Consider the following 22,228-nt stretch of genomic DNA (forward strand, 5'->3'; position numbering starts at 1 on the left):
GCAGCTGTGGCCGCCGCCATCCTCATCTTCCTCACCTCAAGAACGTGTGGCGCCTCTGGGAAGCCAGCTCTGGATCGGCATTGCTGATGGTGTGAGCATGGCTGCCTTTTTCTCTCTCTCTCTCTCCCTAATTGAGGATTACTTCTTACTTCTACTGGTCTCATGTTGCCTCTGTCCTACCGCTTTTGAGGTTTGCGCACCACGAGCCTATCAATGGCGGCAACTGCGGAGCTACCGGCTTCAGAAATTAGACTATCACCACAGAAACCATGTCGATCCGCTATTGTCGCTTAATGGATGCTTTCACATTGGTCTTGCAGGCTGAAGTTTCTTGCGGCTTTGATGGAAGAGATCGGCAGTTGTTTGCGCTATTGTTGGCGGTAAGTTCGCATCCACTACAGCTAGGATTGCCAGCGTCGTTTACTCGGGTCTGAAACCAGTATCTTGGTCTTAGTCAAGCGATATATGCTTGCTCCGTTTGATCTAGAAAAGGATATATTGTAGGACCATTAGTAATCCAACATTTGGGAGGTATCTTCGAATGAAATTTTCTTATCCGAATTTTATTTATAATTGGCATGGCTTCAACATCAGATGATTACGTTACATTAATCATTTTCATAAGGATTAATTCCTTTCATGCTGCTGGACTCCTAATCCATGACTTACTTCATGCATCTATGAATCGTTCTCGGGTTATTATATGAGTTTATGACATGGTGTTATGTAATCAAGTTTTGTTCTTATTTTTCTGCTAGGTGCTCCATGAAATTTCAACCAGAGCAATTTCGTTCGTCCGTTGTACAAGAGATGCAGGGTGTATTTAGATGAGAAATTTAAGCACATGCCTTGCATCGATAACCTTGCACATACATATGTGAAGTGAAGTGATACCAATTTGAAACGACTAAGTTGTACCATTAAAAAAATGGTGAATAATTTTTTCAGAAAGCGAGTAAATAACACATATATGGTAATTAACTTATATAAATTCGAATGGTATCTTATACTGGAAAATGCAACTTCCCAGGCATAACTGAAATTATGAAGACATGCAGGATGGAAAGTTTAAATTTTCAACTAATTATAATTTTTATCTTAATTTATTCTACTTCGTGCGATCCATATTACTTGAGGATAAAGTGGATGTATCTCCAACTAAAATGTCTCTAGATACATCTATATTAGCATAGTAATATGAATTGGAGGGAGTACAAATATTTTGACAAATGGAGAGCCACAAGGTAAAACTGAAATTATTATGATTTATAGGTTCAATGGTGTTATATTGGATTTGTGAGGTAGTCTCTAGCCCGTGCAGTAGCAGCACGCCTAGCCTAGCGACTTCCACCCGCGGCGTAACTCTTCGCCCTTGCTACGGAGGAAAAGAAATACCTAACCATAGCCTTAACATACGTTTCCGGCGAAAGTTCGATTCCACGGCCATAGCGCCTCCCTGGTGCGATCCTCTGATTTCCCGCATCGGATAGCAAGATAGCAACGCAGGACCTTGCAGCGATTGATTCTTTTTTGTTGTACTCAACCTTGCAGCAATTGATTGATTTTGCTCGACTACCCTTCACGGATATCAGATCTGATGTAGAACTTGAATTGATCCTCTCTCTACCACGTGTCTCCTCGCGCTAACCTTGCAGCCTCAAACAGATCGATGAAACGGCCGCTGCTGGTGTTAACCGCCGGCTGCCGGTGTTGTTGCCAGCAGGCGAGCCAGAAAAACTAACACTGCAGGTTTACAGATGCAGCAGATGGACACTGGTGCCTCTGGTGCCTCGATCAAACTCACATTTGTGCAAAGTAACCCACACAAAGGGTCAGTACAATGAGTTTGGAACAGACGTGGGCAGGCCCTATATACAGTGGGTACCAAAGTTTATTTCATGTTCATCCTACATAAGGTAAATCCAGAAGCTATACTGGTCATTTTGTGTTTCACTTCCTAATTAAGTTGGATAGCATGATAATCACGTTTTCCACTGATTGGTTAACTGTGCAAAGTGGTGTTGGTCTGATTGCTTCAATTTTTCTCTCATCTTCCAAGCATCGGCAAGATACAACATGTCCAGAGATCTATTCAGTTTCAGGTAACTCAGAGGATTGTAGGAACAATGGAAAAACGTGAATCCATCTACAAAAAAGGTATACGTACAATCCCAGCATCTTCAAGTCTCCCTAATCCTCTTCTTCTAAATTCTGAATCCACTCGGCTTCCAGATTCTGGTCACATTATTGGTCAGACTGCAAATGCACATGCTATTGTAGTATTGTAGATGCTATTTGAGTCACGACTTTATGTATGGAGTTGATTTGCCTCTCCATAGGTTTCTGGCTCACTGAATTTTTGTTTTTGCTTCCCCAACGAGTTACATATTATTTCTGCCAAATCAATGTAGAAGTCCATGGTTCCTCCATACAAATGCACATGCTTTTATATATGTTTTTGGATTGTTTCTTTCACTGTTTTCTTACTATATAGGATAAATAGAGTATTATAATTTGAAATTATGCAGACTTTCGGACGGCATTCACTTGCATGGATAGTTAAATCAATGTATGTTGGAGATAGATATTAAGACATATATTGTGGGTCATGTCTCATAAGAAGATCAAGCCACCTGAACTTAGCTTGAGATCAATGAATTAGTATTACTGAATTTGTAGTAAACTGTGACGACGTAACTATGTTGTAACAATATATTTCTGATTGCCTAACTCAACAGGAAACTTACATGTTAATCCGACTATTTTATATGCACCATCGGATAATGCCGACATTATATTTTATCCAAATTCTGTGTGCATGTTTGCAGTTCAAACAATCACTGAAAATGGTAAGTAGGCTGTAGCACGAGTAGAAATTCTGGGTTACTACTTCTGATTCGTATCCGCTCTAAATATTCGACTTTGCCACTGTTTTGGTATGTGTACTTGGCATGTATGCACATGTTATAAAAACACGCGGTGTATGTTTTAAAATTACTTATCTTGAAGAGCATTTATTTTCTTATGAATCAAGAAGCTCTTATTTTTTAGGGAGACTGTTAAAGTTTTACTATTGACAACAGGAAGACTATTGGCGGAGTTCTTTTCAAGGAAGGATGTTTAGGTGATGAAGTCACATAATACCGGGCGAGCGCGCATCATCCTGTGGCTGTAGACTAACTAATTAGCAAATAGTGTGCATTTCTTAAAGTATATACCAATAGCAATCAAAATCATTGTTCAACCTTCTAGATAAACTAGCAATCACGTGTTTGCTTACCAATAATTGCTTCAATTTGTATCCTTGAGACAATCTCCAGTTTTTGTAAAATGGTTGATAATAGTATTATTACCATAAAGATTCATCTGATTGTAATTTGTTAGTTATTCTTTACTCAAGTACTTTAATTATAGTGCGATTTTCTGACTATGCAGGTGAAAACAAATCGGCAAAACATCGGCTGGGTATATTTGTCTATATAAAGATCCTGTGTTGAGCAAGGTTGTTTTGACTGTAAAAAATGCACAGTGGGCCATGAAATTTTTAACTCGGTTCGCATGTGTTATTATCATACCGTCGAGTCCCACCTAAGAAACTAAACAAATATTTGAAACAATATTTAGAGTACTAATCTAAAATCAAAGATACGATAGTGAAACAAGGAAATATGTAGCTGAACCTGCACAATGAAACATGTATACATACATGCATTTGTGGAAAAAGAAACATAAATACACTCAATTATAATAGTGAACGGAGGGAGTAGTTATCAAAATTCGAGCCCGTGCGGAGGCACGGGTTGATGACTAGTATAATGTAATCGGTGTTGTGTTTGTTGGGATCCAATAAATTGTGGAATTGTGATCAGATTGTTCACCATATTATCATACTACTGTTATTTAATATCTTGTATGCTCTAAGGTACTTGTAGTTACCCTGATCAAGTAGTTGCCTGTATCTCCAAGAGGGAGTATTTATGCTCGATAGTGGGTTCATGCCTCTAGTAATCTCGAAGAGTGACAATAACTTCTAAGATTGTAGATGTGTTGTTGCTACTAGGGAGAAAATAACAATGTTTTGTATAAGGATAATTCTATTGTTTACTTTACACACATTGCTTAATGCGATAATCTGTTGCTTGCAACTTAATACTGGAACGGGTTCGGATGATAACCTGAAGGTGGATTATTAGTCATAGACGCAGTTGGATTACAGTCTATGTATTATGTTGTAATGCCAAATTAAATAGTACAATAACCTTTATCTTATCATAGCATGCATTGTGATTCCCTCACAATTATCAATTGCCCAACTGTAATTTATTCACCCAACACATGCTATTTGGAGAGTTACCATAGTGTAGATAGCTGGAAACCCCGGTCCTTCTGTCATCATCATTGCTCTAGAGTCAACTCCGCACTGGAATACTTTCTGGTGCCGTCACCTCTGTGTTACTGCTACTGATATTGTGTTACTATTGCGATTGCTCTCATATTACTGCTGCTTTCACATCACCCCTGTTACTAGTGATTTTCCAGGTGCAACTGAACTGACAACTCCGTTGTTAAGGCTTATAAGTATTCTTCATCTCCCCTTGTGTCGAATCAATAAATTTGGGTTTTACTTCCCTCGAAGACTGTTGCGATCCCCTATACTTGTGGGTCATCACATTACTTTTACCATAAGATAACTTATCCTATTTGCCAACCGGGCGTACTTTCCCGTCCACACTTCCTTGGTGTGACGCCTAGTATAAGAACCAAGCCAATCACTGCCTTCTCCACGACCCCGCATACCCACCCTTTTGTATTCAGAGGGCCCTCGATCGCTTACTTATCTAGAGCGCTTGATCCTCGGCCATGATACAATCCTTTATAGACCCTATTGCACAAGACGTCCACCTGGGACCGGACAGCTTAATGGCCTCTCAACCTTACTATGGGACCAATAGCACTCCACAACTACGACAAATAGGCATCCGTTGATACGCGAAATGAAGAAGATATAACTGACTTCACCAGAGCCACTATAGATCTTATGGTTAACACGAAATGTACGACGCTAGAATCACTAGACGGCTTTGGTGATTAGTCCTAGATGAGTAGAAACGTTGCAATGTAACCTGTACCATCAATACATACCATGGTTCCATTGCCCACCACATAGTCATATTCATAATTGGAAAAGTAACTTTTGCATTTTCAATGCAGGAGTGATAATTATATTGCTTCGTGAGTAAATTGATAGAAAAATAATCAATATGACATGAGAAAGAGTGAACTTGCCTGGAAACTGCGAGATACTGCACTTCGAGGTTTTGGATGGAACCTGGACCTCGGGTTCTGAAAAGAAACATCATTGTCCGATAAGGACAATATTATAAAATTCAAATGATGTATGCATGGTGGATTTATTTTTGGTTGAATCCCTTTCCCCGGAGTATTTCTTAAGATTTGTGTAATTAAAGCTTTATTGGAATATTAATTCCCTTAAATAATAGTTTATAATACATTAATATTATTTTAATGAGGATTTACTCAAAAGGAAAAGATTTGGAGTATGAGAATTTCCCTTTTTTAAATATTTTTTTAACAAATATTTAAAGTTATTTGGAATTTTCCTTGATTTCTATATCCAAGGAAATATTTCATATTTTAAATTCCAACTTGGAATTTATTTTAAAATTTCCTGAATTTAAATTTGTATTGTTTATTTTAGTTCATATTTTATTTTGATTACGGAACAATTTTAATGAATTATTCCTATTTTCTTGAATTTTTGGAGTTATTCTGGAGTTATTTGCAGTTTCTAAAGTGAAAAGGTTTAAATCCAATAGTGAAATGACTAAACTACCCATGGTCCCACTGGTCAGCCCACCAGTGGTTGAACCAGACTGGATCGGCCCAAACCGATCGAGTCGGTCCATTATACTCCTTTCTCTCTCACGCGAACCCTAACCCTAACTCTCTCTCGCGACTCACTGGTGATTCGCGTCGCCGCCGGAGTCGCCGCCACGCTCCGACCAACTCCGGCCACCCCTGGCCTCGCCGTTGGTCGCAATTGCTTCCCCTTGCGACGCTCTACAATCCTATCCACATCGATTTGACGCGCAACGCCTCCCTCTCTGGATCGCCTCCCCTCTGCATCTAGGGTTCTAACCCCCTGTGGTGTTCTTCATTGATCCATGCCTCCAGATGTAGTGATGTCGTTGTCGTGAACGTGCTGGCTACCTAGAGCTTGGCTCGGTGCTGGTGGTGTTGTGGCACCACTTGTGCTGCCGTCTCCAGGCCTGATGGTGCCTGTGTTGGTGATCGAGCTCGCCGATGTAACGCCGGCGTCTTCCCTGGGCTTGCATTAGTTGTGGCCGCACGAGCACTACCTCGCCATGCCGTAGCTTCTGCTCCCAGGTACACGGTAAGTTCTTCATTCCCCTCTCCTCTCACCTCTCTACTTTTTCCTGTCATTTACCTTGCTCCTCTGCTTCTCCTTCATCCTGATGATCAAAAGATCATGCAAGAATGCTCTCCTTGCAATGCTGCTTCGAATTCCCTCTCTGGCTAGCCTAGTTGCTATGGATTGCTTGCAGTACCAAGCTATGTTGGTATTTCTAGTGTTCTAGAGATGGTTTGAGCTTGCTCAAATGTGCATCACCATTAGTAGTTTGGTTGGTTGCTCTGTATCTCCTCTCTGCAGCCATGTGAAGCTATCTACTTTAATTGTCTTGCTATGGTTACTAAATCCTTGCAATTGCTTGGTTCTGAGCATTCGGTGATTCAATCCTCACCTGTGCCATGTTGCAATTGATGTCTAATCCAGTATTAATTGACTGCTAATCAATTGTATGTGCTCTGAGAATGAAGTATAATCCTATTGGTTGTAGTTATTGTTGCCTGACAATCACTGCATGATAGCCTTGTTTGCTTTACTAAAGCTTTGGTATCATGTGCAGGTTATGCTGTTGTTGTTTGATAAATTGGTGTTATGCTTGTTACTGGTGGAGCTATAATTGCTTGTCTTAGGATATAGCCATTGGTTATGCCTCTCTGTACTTGCTTATCACTAACTAGTGAGCTAGTGATGCTTACTGGAATGTGCTATACATATATATGTGCCTGGTGGTTTATTGCACTTGTTATTGATGAACCATGTGTTGGTAGTGATTCAATTGGATTAAATGATATTCATTTGATTTCCATGTTATATTGGAAATATAATAATGTCTGAACATGTACAAGGTTATGATGGCTTGCTTGCATGTGTTGCTTGCTTGCTTATGTTGCTTGCTTTCTTGTATTGTGACCTCAGTAGCCTGCTACTGTCACTGGTTGCATATCCAAGTAGGCTATCTGGTTGGTTTTTATTAAAATAGTGATATCCACAGTAGGGAATCATGTAAATGAATGCCCTGTGGTATCCTTTGAAGAAAAGGATGGTTTCTGATGGTTTTGAAAGCTAGGTGATGCTAGGTGATTTAGTTGGTCACTAAGACTAGTTTCGTCTGGATACATTGGATAGGCTAGGTATATTGGTTTACTTATGCATCTCCATTTGCTGGATTATCTAGTGTTGTTTTGGCCACTCTCGTGCCAGCATCACTTGGTCTATACAAAGTGATGATAAATCCCTGTGGAGCATCTGCTCCACACCATGTGTTTGTATGAGCATCCTTATGATGGATTGGATCTTCTGGATCCTTTCCAGGTATTAGTTCTACCTTGCTCCAGGTAGTAGATGAAATGTTTGGTTGATGAAGAAGCTTTGTTGGTTGATTTGATCAACTGGCCTTTCACCTCCTAGCTCCTGGATGTTCTTAATTTAAGTCACCATGATTTCTTGCTGGTTTGGTTTGCTTTGGGATGAATGAACTGGATGACTATGAGGTTGCTGTTGTGTTCTTGCTGATGAATTGATGTTCCTAGATGATTCATCCATATCTATTGTTTACTGTGCAATTTATAGCATGCATGCCAACATGGCCTGCTTGGTCGATAGCACAAGCTTGGTTGTGTGATGTGGTGTCCTCTCCTTGTTTCTCCATGGTGGTGAGTCATGGGAAAGATCTTTGCATGCCTTGGCTCTGGTTGGGACTTGATCCCCATGCCTGAGCTTATCTCTCTAATTTCCCTTATTTTTACTTCCAAGGGGCATTGCCACTTGTTCCTGGACAATCTTGTTTCTTTCCTTATGAATTTTGCTGGTTTCAATTGGATCAAGAGTGGAGGATAATCAAGTGAAGATTTTTAGAAGAACTTAGTCTAGGAAAACAATTCATGTTGTAATCTTTATTATTTCTTTACTCATTTCTTATTTGTATTTGATCCTATTTATTGTAATATCAATGAATTGTGTAATAACAATGTATCATGTGTGATTTATCAATGAACCTCAAGTTTTCTTATGAGCTATGTGTAATATATTTATAATGCATTTCTTTGAATACATTGTATGAATCTTTGAATTGTTGGAGTTATTGAATATGTATTCATTTAAATTATAGTTTACTTATATTCCTATATAATTTGAAATTCAAATTTGAAATGCAAATTCAAAATCCTCTCAAAACCCTAATTTGAAAAGAGGTCATGTCGAAATTCATAGCACTCTTATCACCCTAACCCTTTATCAACGAGAGAGAAACCTCGATCACTCTTGAGTGTTATGCAATTAAGCGTGAAAATTCCCCCCGTTTTGCGATGCAATGCACAACCCTTTCCTAAATCTATCCCACGTTTATCCTAAGTTCTGGGATGTTACAACCTCTCCCCTTAATAGAAAATTTGTCCCGAAGTTGTGGTTGAGGTACCTCAACAGCTCGGGGTAGGACTTTCTGAGATCTTCCTCCCTTTCCCAAGTTGCTTGTCGCTCTGGATGATGCTTCCATTGCACCTTACAATATTTGATTGCTTAGTTCCTTAACTTCTTCCAGTTTTCTTCGAGTATTTTAGCTGGTCTTTCTAGATATGTCAGATCTGATTGCAGCTCTAACTCTTCATGTGATAGTGGGTCATCTGGTGCCTTCAAACAGTTCCGGAGTTGAGATACGTGGAAAACTTATGAATCTAACTCAATATTTCCGGTAATTCTAGCTTAAAAGATGTCTCTCGATTTTGACTGAGTATCTTGAATGGTCCAATATACCTAGACCTTAATTTCCCCTTAACTCTGAACCTTTTCAGTCCTTTCATCGGACTAACCTTCAGGTAAACCATGTCTCCAATCGTAGGTTCACACAACCACTTTTTCTGATCGGCATAACTCTTCTGCCGACTCTGAGCTATTTTCAAACGATCTCAGATAATTTCTATGACTCCTTGTTTTTCTTTGATGTAATCTAGTGCAAACTCCTTATTTTCACCTGTTTCATACCAACAGATTGGTGATCTACACTTCCTACCATAGAGTGCCTCATATATATTGCCGACTCATATAGATTGGTGATAAATGTTGTTGTATGAGAACTCTCTGAGTGGTAAATGGTTTTCCCATGAACCTACGAAGTCTAGACTGCAAGCTCTGAGCATATCTTCAAGTATTTGATTGGTTCTCTCCGTCTGACCTCCGTTTGTGGATGGTACGCCGTGCTTAAATCCAATTTGGATCCTAGTGCTTCTTGGAGTTGTTTCCAAAATACTGAAGTGAAAATTGAACCTCTATCTGAGACTATTTTATTTGGAACTCCATGTTTGCTAACTATTTCTTTGACATGGATATCCACAAGCTTTTCTGAAGTATCCTTCTGGTTCACATCTAAGAAATGTGCACTCTTTGTGAGTCTGTCAATGATCACCCATATCATATTCTGTCTTTTACTGGTCATTGGTAGACCGGTAAGAAAGTCCATTCTAATCTCATCATATTTCCATTCCGGAATGTCCAAAGGTTTAATTAGTCCAGCGGGACATTTATGTTCTGCCTTCACCCTTCGGCATGTATGACATTCCAAAACATACTTGGCTATATCCCTTTTCATGTTATTCCATCAGAACTTCTCCTTCAGATCCATGTACATCTTGGTACTTCCCGGATGTATAGAATAAGGTGTCTCATGAGCTTCCTCGAGTATTATTGCCTTAACTTTTGGATCATCAGGTACACACATTCTCTTTTGAAAGTACAACGAATCAAAATCTCCCACTTGAAATTCAGATGGTTTTCCTTCTTCTATCCTCTTGATTTCTTCTTGGATGAATAGGTCATCCGCTTGCTTCTGAATGATCTCATACTTCAGATCAGAATACATATCATCCATAATCCTCAGGGTTGTAATAATTCCTACTGCCTCTCCCTAGATTAACAGAATTTAGCTTGTTCCAATTCCTTCCTGTGCTCCTTTGGAATCTCCCATTCCATAGATTGACTTTCCGTACTCTTTCTACTCAAGGCATCTGCTACCACATTGGCCTTGCCTGGTGTGTAGTTGATTGCCAATTCATAATCTTTAATCAATTCTAGCCATCTCTCCTGCCTCATGTTTAGTTCTTTCAGAGTAAAGAAGTATTTTAGGCTTTTGTGATCTGTGTATAGCTCACACTTGGATCCATAAAGAAAATGTCTCCAACTCTTCAAAGCATAAACTACTGCTGCCAACTCCAAGTCATGTATTGGGTAGTTCTGTTCATGTGGCTTCAGTTGTCTTGATCCATAAGCTATAACTTTACAGTCCCGCATTAGAACAGATCCAAGTCCATTCTTGCAAGCGTCACAGTACACCGTGTAATCCTTTCCTAGTTATGGAACTGCTAACACCGGTGCTGTGGTTAGCTTCTCCTCGAGCTTCTAAAAATTCGCTTCACAGTCATCAGACCAGACAAATGGGTTTTTTTATTCAATATCTTGGTAATTGGTCCTACAATATTCAAAAATCCTTCAATGAATCTTCGATAATATCCTGCCATACCAAGGAATCCTAGTATCTCCTTAGCATTCTTGGGTGATTTCCATTGCATAACTGACTGAACCTTACTCGGGTTAATAGCTATACCCTCCTTACTTATGACATGTCCAAGAAATTCAACGATGTTCAACCAAAATTTGCACTTGCTGAACTTATCATAAAGCTAATGTTCTCGTAAAATCTGCAAAAACTACCTTCAAATGCTTGGCATGTTCTTCCTTGTTTTTGGAATATATCAAAATATCATTAATGAACACTATCACAAACTTGTCCAAGTACTTCATGAAGATCTTTTTCATCAAATTCATGAAGATTGCTAGTGCATTAGTCAATCCAAATGGTACAACCAAATACTCATGGTGTCCATACCTGGAAACAAAGGCTGTTTTCGGAACATCTTCCTTCTTAATCTTGATCTGATGGTATCCTGAATTTAAATCTATCTTCAAAAATACTCTTGTTCCTTGAACTTGATCGAACATGTCTTGAATTATGGGTAACAGGTTTCTTGATGGTCACATTGTTGAGATTTCTATAATCTCCACACATTCTCTTGCATCCATCTCTTTTATCCACAAAAATAATTGGGGTTCCCCATGGTGATACACTTTCTTGTATGAATCCTTTATGTTCTAGCTCATCTATTTGTGCTTTCAGCTCCACTAACTCCTTTGGACCCATCTTATATGGTGGTTGAGCAATTGGTGATGTGCCTGGAATCAGATCGATAGTGAATTCTGTCTCCCTATCGGGTGGCATCCCCGGTAATTCCTTGGGAAACACATCCTGAAACTCATTGACAACTGGAATCTCCTCGATCTTAACCTCTTTCAAGCTATTCGACTCCAATCCTATTTCCAATTGGCTATATTTATCTCCTTGGAATACTATTTGTCCTCCCATGGAATTGCGGAGTGATATTGTTTTCTCTCCATAGTTTATCGCTGCTCCATTCTCTGTCAACCAGTCCATCCCTCGGATGACTTATATATACTTCATGGGAGTGGTGAAAAGATCCGCGAAATACACACAATCACATATGGTACTGACATGTGCCTCTTTCACGTGGGTTACTAAAATCGTTTCCCCCACGGATAATACTGTTATGGGATATTCTAATTTCGAGCATCTAATTCCCTATTTATCAACAAATTCTCGTGAAAGGAATGAAGTAGTTGCTCCAGTTGACAAGGTATCGACTTGTCAATGCCTACAAGTTCTAGACCAGGGTTTCGTGGAAAGTAGAGGGAAAGTAGATCTCAAGGGTTTCAGCCGGAAAAGTATCGACTGCTAGAATACTAAGGTTGTGTTGACAATGAAATCGATCCTTTATTTCTCCCTCGACTCCCCCTTATATAGGAGGTGGAGTCGAGGGTTTCGTGATGTAAAAGTTACAAATAACGGGAGACTCTCTGAGTTCATCTCGTATAGTTACAAGTCTTTATTCCTAATACAACTCTATCTTCCATATCGACACCCTGTTTGGGCTTCCAGGCTCTGTATTCTTTGGATCATGGGCCTTCAGTAAACCCCAGGTACCTTCTTTGGTGGGCCCATTGGGGATGCTTATATCAGTAGCCCCCGAGATTTTGCTTGAATCGGAGAATCGAGTAAAATCTCCATCATTACAATTAACACATGATTTCTTTGAGTCACTAAATAATTTACATAAAATAATCATATATTGCATAGGGATAATGGTAGATGGGGCTGGTTCATCTGACGGATCAGGTACCAGTTAACTGCTCTCGTGGCAATCCCGCAAAAACCTACTTCTAGGTCAAGTCCCTGGACTCGACCCCGGTATACTGGCGTAATTCGACATGTGTCGCTTAAGGTCTTACCATATGCCGAACTCCAGTCATATTTTATCGGGTACCTAACGCATCCGTTAGGATTTTTCTTTGCATCTGTTGATACGGAAAAAAGTAGCAGAGCGCATTCATGTGCGATACCATGCCACGCAGGACGGATCCCGGGGTCTTACCTTCATAAAGTATTACGGCATTCAGATATTTATTCGCGACGGACGCGCTCTGAGAATATATTGTCGAGTGCCTTTTTCGGCTGATGGAATGTCATATTTACTCGAGTTATATGATGAATTGCTATCTCGACCTCCCGATGGGAGTATATGAAGAGTTATGTTTTAGCTCGAATATATTCAATTTGACTCCTTATAATTTGACCAGTGTTCCCTATGGGAGTAGCCCCCGAGGCTACAGCCAAGTTCTTGTACTTGGTTCTAGGCTCACCTTTTTACTGCCTTGCCGCTATATTGTCAGCTTCTCATATTTTTCATTGTTATCGGGTGCGCGACCAGCGCTCCCGATGGAAGTAGCCCCCGAGGCTACAGTCGAGTATTTTAATACTTGGCTGTAGGCTCAACTATGATCTTCTCTGAAACGACCCTGCATTGTTACCTTTATACTATTTCTCTTATCATAAGTTCGAGTAACGCTTCTGATAAGAGTAGCCCCCGACCATTTTGAACAAATACTTGCATTTGATCAAAGGATCCTGAAGTTATTTTGTCTGCACCATCAATACCCTCTGTCGCTAATTTTCGAAGAGTTGCAGTCGAAATATCCCTTATAGTGACATCAGCGCTGACGATTGCCCCGAACGTTGCATTGGGAAGGTGCGGGTTCTGTCATGTCACTGACCTGTGGGTCCCAAATACTGCGTCGCTTGACATGTTACATAAGTGAGGACACACGTCCTCTGCTTTTTCCAGCACACACGCTGTAACGCATGTCTAGTTATTTCACAGTAAAAAGACCTGTGTGCCCTTGTGGACACGTGTAAAGCATCGAATCCATTTCCTTTCCATATGACGGTGCGACGGATCAATTCTTTCCTATAAATCATCTCCTTCTCCCTTACTCTCTCGCCTTCGCTGTGCCGTTCAAATCTCTTCTCTCTCCTCCTTCGCCATTGCCATCCTCAAGCTCTGTACGCTCGCGCCGCCAAGCACTCTTCTCCGCCACCAAAGCTTGCTTCATGCCTCCACGCACGAGGCTAACCAAACACGCCGCTCCAAGAACCGACGCTGCCATGGAGGATGTGGAGATCTCCGGATGGGAGAGATCCAAACTCAGCAACCAGGACAAGAGGGGCCTCAAGAAACTTGGCATGTTGAAGAAGGAGGACTCCCTCATCTTCCCCGGCGATGAGAGCGCTCCGAAGCCACGAATCGGATATCGGGTAACCTTCATCCACCATCTCGGTCTTTCCACCCCCGTCCATGAATTTCTTCGTGGACTTCTGTTTGTTTATGGGATTCAGCTGCACCAGATGACCCCAAACTCCATCCTTCATATCTCTCTTTTTATCACTCTCTGCGAATTCTTCCTCGGGACCCATCCCCATTGGGGCCTGTGGAAGCGTATTTTCTATCTCCGGTGCAACAACTCCCACAGCATCGTCTACAATGTGGGCGGCGCTTGCATTTGTGTCCGACCAGGAGTACGACATTGCTCCTTTCGATGGTGCCGCAAAAATCATCAGACGCCGGTCCTGGGACACTGAAGCTTCTGCCCAAGAAAAAGCGGCTACCGACGCTCTGATGAAGCGCATCTACCAGCTCCAGAACACCCACGGTTAAGAACTGTCGGGTATCCTTATTTCCTTAGGATCAGGTGCAGCCTCTGCAGGCTTGCAAAAACCCCGTTTGGATGTGCACCCAAGGACATGGAAAAGCTTATTCGACGCTTTTCTTCACTAAGCAAGAAAGACGAGGTTCCAACCTCTTGTCGCGTGAAACCATACAGCGGCAGCCACCCCCTTCCCGAGGTAAGTGAATTTTCCTTCGAGTTGTGCTTTTCTTTTTCGACTGCTCTATTTTTTATATTTTGCATATTTATCTATAAACTTGTCTCTGCAGAACCACCAAGTCCTGACTTATCTTCCTGCCCTTCCCGAACGCGGAGAGGTAGAGGAACAAGCCGTTGTCCATGACGACCCGCAAGAGTCTGCTCATCTCAAGAGTGAAGTCTCCGCATCAAACAAATCCGCGGCTTCCTCCGAGAAAGGGAGTGATTAAGAACCTTCCGCGTCTGGCCGCTCTACCTCTCCTCCTCCCGCCGTTTCTCCGCGGAGCAAGAGGAAGAGAGGTGACTTCGAAGATTCTGGCACCTCAAAACCAGCCGAGTCACCTGCCGAAGAAACTTCGCCTGAAGAAGAAGACGCCTTCGATCCTTATGAGGGCGCTGGCTCTGTCAGCTCGTAAGCTTCCTTTACTTTTATCGTATGCACAACTTTTTTTTTGTTATGCTTATTTTCATATCTGTGCAGTTATGAAGAGGGGGAGAAAGAAGGACCCACAGTTCTTGGTACTGCTCCCACGAGCACTGATACGTCTCAAACGTATCTATAATTTCTTATGTTCCATGCTAGTTTTATGACAATACTCACATGTTTTATATACACTTTATATCATTTTGATGCATTTTCTGGCACTAACCTATTAACAAGATGCCGAAGCGCCAGTTCCTGTTTTCTGCTGTTTTTGTTTTCAGAAATCCTACACAGGAAATATTCTCGGAATTGGACGAAACAAAAGCCCACGGTCTTATTTTCCACGGAGCCTTCCAGAAGTCCGAAGAGGAGACGAAGAGGGGCGACGAGGCGGCCACACCCTAGGGGGGCGTGGCCCCACCCTGGCCGCGCCGCCTTATGGTGTGGGCCCCTCGAGTGTCCTCTGACTCTGCCCCTTCGCCTACATATTCTCTCCGTCGCGAAAACCCTAGTACCGAGAGCCACGATACGAGAAAATTTCCAGAGATGCCGCCGCCGTCAATCCCATCTCGGGAACTGAAGATCGCCTCCGGCACCCTGCCGGAGAGGGGAATCATCACCGGAGGGCTCTACATCACCATGCCCGCCTCCGGACTGATGCGTGAGTAGTTCATCCTTGGACTATGGGTCCATAGCAGTAGCTAGATGGTTGTCTTCTCCTCTTGTGCTATCATGTTTAGATCTTGTGAGCTGCCTATCATGATCAAGATCATCTTATTGTAATGCTACATGTTGTGTTTGTTGGGATCCGATGAATATGGAATACTATGTCAAGTTGATTATTGATCTATCATATATGTGTTGTTGATGATCTTGCATGCTCTCTGTTGCTAGTAGAGGCTCTGGCCAAGTTTATACTTGTGACTCCAAGAGGGAGTATTTATGCTCGATAGTGGGTTCATGCCTCCATTGAATCTGGGACAGTGACAGAAAGTTATAAGGTTATGGATGTGCTGTTGCCACTAGGGATAAAACATCAATGCTTTGTCTAAGGATATTTGTATTGTTTACATTACGCACAGTACTTAATGCAATTGTCTGTTGTTTGCAACTTAATACTGGAAGGGGTGCGGATGCTAACCCGAAGGTGGACTTTTTAGGCATAGATGCATGCTGGATAGCGGTCTATGTTCTTTGTCATAATGCCCTAAGTAAATCTCATATTAGTCATCATGATATGTATGTGCATTGCTATGCCCTCTCTATTTGTCAATTGCCCAACTGTAATTTGTTCACCCAACATGCTATTTATCTTATTGGAGAGACACCACTAGTGAACTGTGGACCCCGGTCCATTCTTTTACATCTGAAATACAATCTACTGCAATCATTGTTCTCTGCTGTTCTTTGCAAACAAACATCATTCTCCACACCATACGTTTAATCCTTTGTTTACAGCAAGCCGGTGAGATTGACAACCTCACTGTTAAGTTGGGGCAAAGTATTTTGATTGTGTTGTGCAGGTTCCACGTTGGCGCCGGAAACCCTGGTGTTGCGCCGCACTACACTCCTCCACCAACAACCTTCACGTGGCTTTCATCTCCTACTGGTTCGATAACCTTGGTTTCTTACTGAGGGAAAACTTGCTGCTGTACGCATCACACCTTCCTCTTGGGGTTCCCAACGGACGTGTGCTTTACCGTCACAAGCAACTCTTTTTCTGGCGCCGTTGCCGGGGAGATCACGCTTCAAGGGGAGTCTCTCACATCCAATCTCTTTACTTAGTTTATTGTCTTGCTTTACTTTATTTTATTTTCTGTTTTGTTTGCTTTCTTTATATCAAAAACACAAAATTAGTTACTTGCATTTACTTTATTTACCTTTTGTTTATTTCATCATGCTTCCCCCTAAGTTCACTTTGAAAGATATATCAGTAGGGCGTGGGTCTATCATTGGAAGAGATAATATAGAAGAATTTTTCACTCATGTTAGTACAGTTAAAGACTTTGAAGATAGATCCTTGGTAGAACTTGCTCCTACTTATGAAATTGCTACCGCCTCTTTAGTGCACATGTTGGAAGCTAGATTTGTTAATCTTAATCCTATAATGCAACATATGTTTGTTACACTCACTGATATGGAAGAAGGAGAAAAGAAAGATTTTGTTTTAGAAACCCTTCTTAAAGAATTTAGTGATGTAGCTAGAGAAGCCAGGAAAGTCTTTATTCAACATAAGATGCTTGGCTTTTATACCAATTTTGCAAATACCCTTGAAAATATGGAAAAAGATAGACTAAAGTACACTAATAAAGTCAATTGTGAGGGGGAGACTAAAGTACCAATACCTTATAAGCTCATAGGAGTGCATGAGGCACTAGAAAAGAGATTTGATTGGATTGTTCCTGAAAATTTATTTGAGGAGGATAGTAAGCCTAAAAGTAATGAAAGAGGAGCCTCTGAAACTTACATAGATAAGATACAATGCATCGTTAAGAAAACCCCCAAATCTGATAATGATGCTTCTTCTTTTGATAATACTTGATTTACACTTTCTGCGCCTAGCTGAAAGGCGTTAAAGAAAAGCGCTTATGGGAGACAATCCATTATTTTATTTCAGCAATGTTTGTTTTATATTTGAGTCAAGGTGCTTGTTACTACTGTAGCAATACCTTTGTATCTTTACTTTATTGCATTGTTGTGCCAAGTAAAGTGTTTGATGGATAGTTGATACTAGATTTGGATTTCTGCGCTGAAACAGATTTTTAGCTGTCACGAATTTGAGCTGTTCTCTCTGTAGGAGAATCTAAAAATTCTGTAACATTTCATGAGTAATCCCCAGATATGTACGCAACTTTCATTCAATTTGAGCTTCTTCATCTGAGCACGTTAAGTGCCTCGAAAAAATTCATCTTTACGGACTGTTCTATTTTGACAGATTCTGCCTTTTATTGCACATTGCCTCCTTTACTGTGTTTGAGTGGATTTCTTTGCTCCATTAAATTTCAGTAGCCTTGGGTATTGTCTAGAAGTGTTGGGAATGATTGTGTCCTCGCTGAACATGTGAATTTTTGATTATGCACTAACCCTCTAATGAGATTGTTTTGAGTCTGGTGTGAAGGAAGTTTTCAAAGATCAAGAGAGGAGGATGATATAATATGATCAAGAAGAATGAAAAGTCTAAGTTTGGGGATGCCCCCGTGGTTCATCCCTGCATATTTCAAGAAGACTCAAGCATCTAAGCTTGGGGATGCCCAAGGCATCCCCTTCTTCATCAACCACTTATCAGGTCACCTCTAGTGAAACTATATTTTTATTCGGTCACATCTTATGTGCTTTACTTGGAGCGTCTGTGTGCTTTTATTTTTGTTTATGTTTGAATAAATTCGGATACTAGCATTTCTTGTGTGGGAGAAAGACACGCTCCGCTGTTTCATATAAACACTGGTGTTCTTCGTTTTACTTTTAATGTCCATGGCAAAAGTTGAAAGCTGCTGCATTTATTGCTATTTGGTTGGAAACAGAAAATGCTTCATGTGGTAATTGGTATATTATCTTGAATAATTTGATACTTGGCAATTGTTTTGTGCTCTCAAGTAGATCATGTTTAAGCTCTTGCATCATGTGGTTTAAACCTATTAGTGGAGAACTACCGTAGAGCTTGTTGAAATTTGGTTTGCATGATTGGTCTCTCTAAAGTCTAGATATTTTCTGGTAAAAGTGTTTGAGCTACAAGGAAGACAGTGTAGAGTCTTATAATGCTTGCACTATGTTTGTAACATCCCAAATTTCAATAAAAAGAAAGTTAGAAGAATCCCAGAGAGCAAAATTCCAAACCAACAAAAACTTTTATTTGCATATAGTGCCATGCATAGGACTTGTGCATTTTAGTGATATGCCATGATGATTGTTATTATGTTTTTGTGCTAAACCCTAAAACCCTAATGTGATCAAGTGAAGATCACAAACCAAATAAATCAAAAAGAGAAAGAAATCAAATAAGAATAAAACCCTAAAACCCTCACATATGGTTTATGCCATTTTTGCAAATCTTTACCCTAGACCATTTTGGTCTTCACCATTAGTTGTATTATGTTATTAAACACTTATTGCAACTTTTGGAATCAAAGAAACACAAAACAAATAAAATTCAAACTCAAAATGGGATCACATATGATAATGGTCAAATCTGCCATTTATAGTCTGATCCCTACTTTGTGCCCTTGCAATTCATATTTTTCTAACTAAACTTTCCCAATTCTTTGCACCTCATCCAAGAGCACATCAAGGTGAACAACTTTGGTAAAGACCACCATGCCAAATTCATCTTGGATCAAATTCTATGCTCATGTAAAGTTGGGACTTTTTAATATGTGGAACAATCTCCAACTTTGCAAATTTGCAATTCTTTGATTTTGAAAATTCCACCACCACCTCTAGTTGTCTCTGGTCAATTACAACTCAACCAAATACACCATTTTCAAATTTTGCAACCATATGAACTCAACCAAATTTGAGCAAATTTTGCAAATTGCAATTATGGCACACCTCAAACACTATTTGAAATAGTGATCTAGCCCAAACCCTACTGCCCAATTTCACTCCAATTGGTCCCCTGGTTCCCTCTCCCACCACTACCAGCATAGGAACCCTAGGAGGGGAGCCTAGCAAGCATGTGCATGGCCATGTCGGCCATGTCGCCACCTTGCCGCACCCCACCTTCTCTCCTTCCTTCCCTGCCCTGGCCCTGGTGCCCAAGCTCACCACCTTGCTCTACTACACCACCTAGAAACGGTCATTGTCGAGGAGGAGCACTGGAAGTGCCAGACCAGCTCGCGCCCATAGCGGCTAGCATGCCGCTCGCGTCGCACGTGCGCACGCCACGGACACGCACTGGCCACACGCCACCCCACCAGCACACGCTCGCTCTGGCCCCTCCCTCAACACGTTGAGCACCGTCGTAAAACCGCGGATGCGCCAGACACGCCCACGACACAACCCTGGACCGCCGCCGCCGGAGACGATGAACACGATCCCGCCATTGCCGCGGCAAACACGGAAGCAATGCGTCTCCATCCGACGCCGCCCGACCGTGCTGTCGCCGCCAATAGCTTCGCCTGTACACGCTGAACAGATCTCAGCCATCGCCTATCTCCCTAGCTCGCCGGAACGGCCGCGCCATTGTCGACCCTAACCCTGCCCCGCAGCACCCTCTCCTCTCTATAAATAGCGAGTTCCCTGGACACCATTGAGCACACCACCTCGCTCCCCACCCTCCACTGCCTCTACTCAACCCATTAGCTACCTCGATCATCGCCGGAGACGCCGCAATCGCAAGATCGGAGCCGCGGAAGCCCTGGAGAAATCACTGTTGATCCAGGCCGCCTCGAGCTCCGCCACTGCTACAGGCTGCTTCGCCGTCGTCCACCACTTCCTCGCGCATACTGCCAGCCATCGCCGGACCCCTGGTTAGCTCTCTGACCCCCTAGGTTCGCCGCCAGAGCATCGGGCTCTCGCCGGAGAAGACGACGCACCAGCACCGTCCGATCTTGTTTTAATCCAACGCACCTCGTTAGTTCATACCGTTTCGGGTTTTAAGAGCCACTGACATGCGGGACCCACCTTGTCAGCCAGACCACTCGCACGAGATGCGCTGCTAGGCTGGATTTCTCTGTTTGAACCATTTCGGCCCACTTCGTTTTCCCGCCGGCCCGTTTAATTCAAATCTCGTTTAATAAATACAATTCAAATTCAATAGTGGCTCCAACTTTGAAATTTAATAGAATCTGTTTGGCTTGGCCAAATTTAGCAAATTTTATGTTGTTGGAAAGCTACTGAAAAGTTCTACAACTTGCCACTGGTCTCACCTTGAGATCTGTTGTAGAAATAAATTGATAAAAACATGAAGGCAGGGACTTTTACACATTCAAATAAATCTTAAAAATCAACCAAAAGTGATATTTAGTTAATTCCAACCCCAATAGCTCACCTTTAACTTACACTAATTGTTTCTGCAATAAAATGGTGTGGTCACTTTGTATGATCATTCCCTAGTTTAAATAAAGGACAATATGGCTAGTTTACTTAAGTGATATTGTCCAAAACTATTATGCAAATCATATGAAGTATTTTACTTCATTTAAATATCATCCCAAGTACTTTCATATGAAGTTTGAACCCCTGGTCAAATACTCTCACATGAAATACTTGGAGATTTTAAATCATAATAGGCATTATTAAATGGTATGAGGTGGTCTACCTCATTTAAATCATTTTCTCAAATAATGATGATGAATGGTTGACTTAGGTCAACATGATTTCATGTATGATTGTTTGAGAAATTAAATCTTAAGAAGATTCAATGAGAGGAAATTATTTCTCAAGAACTATATGGAAACTATCAATTACATATGTAATGAGAGGAAATTATTTTTCCTCAAGCAACACAACCAATGCACCCTAATTGTATTAAGTTTGTGCTTATAATAGTTTGTGTGAATATATGTGATGTTTAGAATAGCCAATGAATTGGTTGAGAGATCATACCTCGTATTTAAATTTAGACGCTAGCACCGGAGAATACCCGGAGGAAGAAGGTTGCTACCAAGAGGAGGAGGAGGAGAACTTTGAGAACTACCAAGGCAAGCTAATATTCTTGCAAAGTGCAAAGCCCTTTGAGGCAAGGCACCATTAGTCTTACCTTTCTTACCATAAGCCTATCCCAAGTTTCTACCTTGCAAGTTTTTACTTGTTTACTCAAAGAGTTACTTTTGTAGTTAACTTTGGTCAAAGTAAAAGAAGGTTACTAGAGTAGTAAAGTTAGTCTCAAGATAGCCAAGCAAGATAGCACCCCTCATGATTAGTGCTAGTGCTAAATACTAAAACTTGACTACTCTAGATGGGAACATGTGACCTGAACTGAATTTTGAAACCTTGGAATGATGAGTCATTCCATTGAATGAATGTGTGAAGGTGAATATGACCAAGAGAAGATGGTGATTTTTGTTAAAAATGATATTGGTTTGAATGCGATACCTTTCCAATATTGAGTACCCCCACAATACCTGATTATGGGTAGGGCTTAACTGGAAATTTAT

At 41.2% G+C, this 22,228-nt stretch overlaps 1 long non-coding RNA gene across 1 annotated transcript; it reads left to right on the forward strand.

Annotated features, from left to right (window-relative positions):
* Nucleotides 1-32: 32 nt before the first annotated feature.
* On the forward strand, nucleotides 33-3,313 carry LOC127348975 (uncharacterized). The gene is made up of 3 exons (XR_011744883.1): nucleotides 33-1,916; nucleotides 2,060-2,157; nucleotides 3,084-3,313. It is a non-coding gene; the product is annotated as an uncharacterized lncRNA (long non-coding RNA).
* Nucleotides 3,314-22,228: the final 18,915 nt, after the last annotated feature.

Source organism: Lolium perenne, chromosome 1 (genome assembly GCF_019359855.2).
Source record: "Lolium perenne isolate Kyuss_39 chromosome 1, Kyuss_2.0, whole genome shotgun sequence".
In the NCBI taxonomy this organism is placed as follows: Eukaryota; Viridiplantae; Streptophyta; class Magnoliopsida; order Poales; family Poaceae; genus Lolium; species Lolium perenne.